Raw genomic sequence first — 5,767 nt, 5'->3', positions numbered from 1 at the left:
CGTACCCCAGAAGGAGGAAAGAAGACTATCTCCTTGTTCAGCAACAGCCTGACCAATGAGATCTCAGTGAAACATCCCCTCCCAGCTTTCTCCTTTCCCCCTTAAAAGCAAGCCCTTCTCTGTACTCCAGATTTGCCTATGGTTCACCATGGTTTTCTCGTCCTGACTTATAGCTCCTCTACTATTCCCAAATAAACTCATTTTGCTGGTAAAACCCCTGGCTCTTTTTTAAGGTCAACAGGAATACAAAGGAATAAAATCCCCCAGCTGGTCATGGAGAGTGATGGCAAGTGAGGAAGCACTTGTTTCTGCTCCATGGTTCCCAAACCCACAAATTCTTTCCCTTGGCGACATGGCATCACATAGATGTCACTACTTTAATGCATATACTACAGCCTGAGGACTGCTCCCCTTAATTCCAGAGTATTGTCTCCAGACTGGCTGGATGTTTAGAGGCTGTCCCAGAGTTCCGTGAGGCTGGCTGGTTCTCGATGATGTACTATGTGACATAACCAGTGGATCATCCTCACGACTCCTTCTGGGTCCAGCTCACTTGACTGCCCCCTTGACCTTGCCAGTCTTTAGAGGAATTATGGCCTCCTGGCATCTGGTGTCTAAGCTCTGCTCTATGACTCCTGAAGACTGTATCTGCCTCTCCTCCCACATCAGTGCTTTCCTGCAAAGGAGGCCACCACTGAATTTTTTAAGCTGATACGCCTCTCACCAGCACATTGATGATGGCTTCGGGGAATAATGCGAACTCTGCACCCTCCTGTGAAACATAACTGTTCTTTGTATCTCCCAGCCTGCCATAATTTAGCCACTCTGGCATGCCTGTTTCCATCAGCCTCTTTATTCCTTTAACATTTGACTTGGTAACTCAGGCATTTCGTTTAATGTTTGACTTGGCAATTCAGAGGTTTCTCCTCCACTTAGTGTTGATCACCACATTTTTAAGGTCTCCAAGAATTACCCTAGCAGCAATTTTGCACCATCTAAGGTCCTTGCTAGGATATACCTTGTCCAAGGAAAATCAATTGTCCCACATCAAGAATACTTCTTATATAGTCTTACATTCTAGCCTATTTGATAAAGCACTTTTAAATCCCATAATGTGGGTATTCTCTTGGCTGAAGTCAGTACATGCTAACTAATTCTTTTTTTTTCTTTTCATGTAACTAACTGTTGCAGCTTAGTGACAACCCAGTCAGTTCTTTCAACTTCCTTCTTTATCAGTCCCAGTATGGTTATTCTGGGACTAATGATTAGCCTGCAGCCAGAAGTGGAGGAGGGAGCAGCTCCTAAAGAGATAACCTGTTTCCTCGGGATTAGAGGTTTTTGTTTGTTTGGCTGGCTGGCTGGTTTTAGTAGCCACCGTTTTCACTGTACATCTATCTGCCCTGCGTCCAGTCCTTCCACACCTGGTAGCAATTAATCCTCACACTCATTGCTACGACCATGACCATGACCGACCTTTGAGAAACAGGTTCAGGGAGGTCGTGGGCCCAAGGCCTGCAGGGGTGAACTACTGGGACGGGCATTCCAGCCCAGGCCTGTCGCATCCCGCAGCCCATGCTCCTTCCACCTTGTCACCACTCCCTCTCCTCAGTGAAGGCTGACTGCCGCAGTCTTGGGAATGGACAACCTGAGGAAGTCCCTAACAGATGCTACAGTGCAGGGTCGGATCCAAGGGGTACTGGAAATAGGGGCCAAGAGTCTTCAGGATCCCAGACCGTTCTCAGTCTAGAGACCCCGGATATAGACAAGCAGACTCTGACAGTTCCATGGACACAAACAGCCCATTCCAAGGAGACACACACTCATCTTCCCCTGGTGTGGATATGTACATGCATATAAGCTCTTAAAGATGTGGATACACATCATGCAATCCCATAGAAGAGCTATACAGTCCTGGAGACATGTACATACCTGCATATACTCACTATCTCCTTCACATGCACACACACTCTGTCTCACAGACTCACTCACGCTGGCACAGTTCTGTGGATGCTGAGGCAGGTGGTGGGAGGCACGGGTCCAGCTGGGTCAGATGAGGTTGGTGATGCTGGATGTAGTCTCATCATGCTAGCCAGTAGACATCCACCCTGAGACACTGAAGACCTCACTACTGCCCCCTCCATCCAGGTGACCACAGAAACAGGAAGGCAGTGTCTACTCATGCTCACCTGATACAGCAGCAAGAATGAACTGAGGCAGCCAGCATCATGCCCACGAATGGCACTGTGGCCAGTGGCTGAGCAGGCGCAATGGCCAGCCTAATTAGCATCAAGCCAGTGACCAGCGTCATGAGGCCACTGAGCAGCCACATGAGGGGATCAGCATCTCCACCACTGTGCAGAATGCCACACAGTAGGGCTAGAGAATGCATGCAGTTCATGCCCTGCATGGCTGAGCTCATCACCTGCTTAAGAGAACCATCAGGGCCAACAGGCCAAGCGTGGTGCTCACTGCCAGTCCCCATCTGTCCAAGCAGCTGGTGGTGGAGGAGAACAGGGCCACACTTCTGCCCCACAGCCCTCCACAAGGCCTACAGTGAAAGTGGCAGCTCTTTTCCAGGAAGGATAGTCTATCTCTGAAGCCCAGAAGGTTCATGGGCAAATGTATGCATAATGTCCTTAGAGGCCCCATGAAGACAGCCCCATCTCATGGTTCAAGGCCCCAGGATTTTCCAACTAGCATCCTGGCTTTGGCATAACAAAGCAGAGCACTTGGGGATCAATCAGATGTCTCTGCAAGCTCCACAGCTCTATTAGATCTTCAGCCTGTTGCACAACTCTGTCTGTGTTTTCACTAAAGGAGATGAGGGCCTCTATATAACGTGCCAAAACTTATTGACAGCTCTCAATCTCTTATTATGCCTCTGGAGGGCATCAATAGAACTTAGAAGCAACCAGCCAATTCCACTGTCTTCATAGGCACTTAATCGACAACTTACAAATGCCTGAATCCTTAATCCCTAACACAGCATTTGTCTTTACCCAGATGTTTTCCTGTCACCATCAGAGAAACCCTGAGCAATTAATACTGCCTTGTAGTAGGGAGTATTACTGCCCCACCTTCCAAAGAGGACAATGTCCTCTTCACCCACCAGGCAATCCCAGTCTTACGGCTTCTTTTCTCAGATAACTCCTGATACCCCTTGTGTTATTTGGGTACTCTGAGAAGCAGACGACACTGAGAACTAGATATGCAAAAATTTATCAGTGGAAACATCCATAAAGGAGATGGGGGAGAAGCTGGAAGAGTCTGGAAGAGCTGACGGATCACGATGCAGGGCTGCCTCTTGGGAGACAGAGGGAAGAAAGCAAAGGTAGGCAGAGGATTGTAGGCAACGCAGCAGTTTTCAGAAAGCTTGGCAAGGCTGTTGGTGAATCCTCAGCCAAAGCCCATCAGATTCCTTTCCCAATATGTGCCTGCCTTAGCTTCTTCCTTCAGTGCCATAGAACAAGTTTCTGGCTCATAGGGAAAATGTGCTTTCTTTGATTGTTAATTAAGCAACTGAGTTAAAGTGTTTAGTTTGATCAAAACTTAAAAATAAAAGAATGCAGACACCTTCATGGACCATGTATCTCTTAAATTTAATAACTCGTCTTATTTTGCTACGTCTGTGTCATTACCACAATCACCTTATTTTCTTGTTCTACAATTTTATTTTTATTAGCTCTCTGAAGTCCTCAAGAATTCCAAAGAGAATCCAGAAATTACTTTATGATTAAATTATTATCTCTAAATTGTTGAGAATCAAAGATGAATCAGTAGGGGGTGGGGATTACAAGTGATTTTTTTAAATACATGTTTTCAGTTTTAAATGAAGCAGAATTTTAAAACACTAAATTGCTTTGATAAAAATTAATCACTATTCATGTGGTACTACATCAATGCAGATATCATTTCTATAGATGGGCAGCAAGCTTCAGTCTTTCCTTTAGTTTTTCTGTACCAGTTTTTTCTTTTTCCTATTGTCATATTCACCTGTGCATAGTGGCTTAAGATGAGTGATTTTACCTGCATCTCACCTTTAATGGAATCTCATCAGGCTGTTTTAATATCTATTGAAGTGAAATGTGCACACAATTCAGCACCAAATATCTAGAGACAAGAGAACCCCTAAAGATTAGAAATTATTACAGTTATAATTAATTTGAAATTATCATTTCATATGCTTGTATTGTTTTTGTTACTTACATTATTTCAAATCTTTCCATTTGTACCCAAATTTCTCTAATATATATAATATTCTATTCATATTACACACAAAATATGTTCTTATAGTGATATAAATGTTTGGCAAGAGACTCAAAGAGCATAGTCAGTTTTCTCCTGAGTGAAATTCAAATATCTGTCTTTTCAAATGATTTCAGAGAAGATAATAAACCTTGTCAATAAAGTACAATTGATTTCACTTGCCTGTTATTATTTTGTAAGAATGGTCCATCTCCAAAGAAATGATCAAATCGGCCAGGAAGAAATGCACACTGACATTAATATTGGCATTAGTAGAGCAGACAATAACGCAGCCTGCTCTTTTCCGGTTGGATAGACACAGGCTTAGACAAGAGACAAACATTTTCAGTAAATAGTATGATGAGTTAACTTCCTTTCGGTCCTTTATAAAGAGAAGGAATTGATTATGAATGGAATTCCCATTATGAGTTATGTTCTTTACCAATTCTCAAACCACTCTCCTAGATTTGAAGTAAGCAAAAATGTTCTCCCTTTATTGATTTGCGGTATGCCTGTCCACACTCTATCTTAGGAACCTCGGTGGGATCATGTATGAAACTGAACAACTCATTTTTGGACTTTTAGCTAAGGTCTTAATAGAAGGCATCCTGAGAAAACTATTCACTCTCTCATTTTCATAGGGTCCAACCTAGTTCATGCTTAGCCTTCAAGGGTGAAGCCAATTGCCAATTAAAGAACTGACCCACATCTGTTAGCAGTTCAGATGTGAAGGAAGAGAAACCAGGCTAACCCAAAGAGCAGTCTGAGAAGAGGAAGAAAGAAAGAACAAAGTAATAAGCAAAGAACTGAACATGTCTCTATGTCTTTCCATTTACTCTCACTTTATTTTTCATATTAAAACCTATATGGCACAATGGTGACGTTATTATGTTCCTGAAGATTCCATTTTTCCATGTAGACATACAGCTACCCCAGGTTAGGAACAGGTTTAGGAAAGTCTTATATATCCCCTTAATAAGTAAAAGCCCTTAACCTTGGATAGAAGAATCATCTCATTAGCTGAAATTGTTTGTAAAATACTACGAACACACATTTACCTGGGGAGAGGATTCATGGATTTCAACAAGTCCTCATTGAGTTTATAAAAACAACTACAACATTAAATAATATTAAGAATCACTGTTGTACTTTCTTTGTGTTTTTCCCCCTGCTTCCTATCATATTTCTTTCACTGTTGTAGAGTTTCTGTACCACTATGGAAGTACTTGTCTTTGAACTTCTCGACATCCAGTTCTAGTGCAATTTTCATTATCTCCCAGATCTCTGCTTCCAGGGGATTCTTTCCCCTCTACTTGACTTAGAAGATGTCACATGATGTGATTGTTCCAATTTAAAAGTGCTTTTTTCTCTAATAAAGGTAATTTCCCCTTTTTTAGATGACAAGTTCCTCATATTCTCTAATATTTACTTATCCACCCAGGGCATCAATCACATCTCAAGTTCCTGAGAATCCTAGTGATCACACTTACTGTGTTCCCCTCAAGCCTCATCAATTTTAATA

General features: G+C 42.7%; 1 pseudogene; it reads right to left on the bottom strand.

The window, feature by feature from the left end:
• Nucleotides 1-2,046: 2,046 nt before the first annotated feature.
• LOC118919444 (transmembrane protein 125-like) lies at nucleotides 2,047-5,515 on the bottom strand (annotated as a pseudogene).
• Between the last annotated feature and the right edge of the window lie 252 nt (nucleotides 5,516-5,767).

Source organism: Manis pentadactyla, chromosome 2 (assembly GCF_030020395.1).
Source record: "Manis pentadactyla isolate mManPen7 chromosome 2, mManPen7.hap1, whole genome shotgun sequence".
NCBI lineage: Eukaryota > Metazoa > Chordata > Mammalia > Pholidota > Manidae > Manis > Manis pentadactyla.
This window is presented reverse-complemented; position numbering and strand designations above follow the sequence as displayed.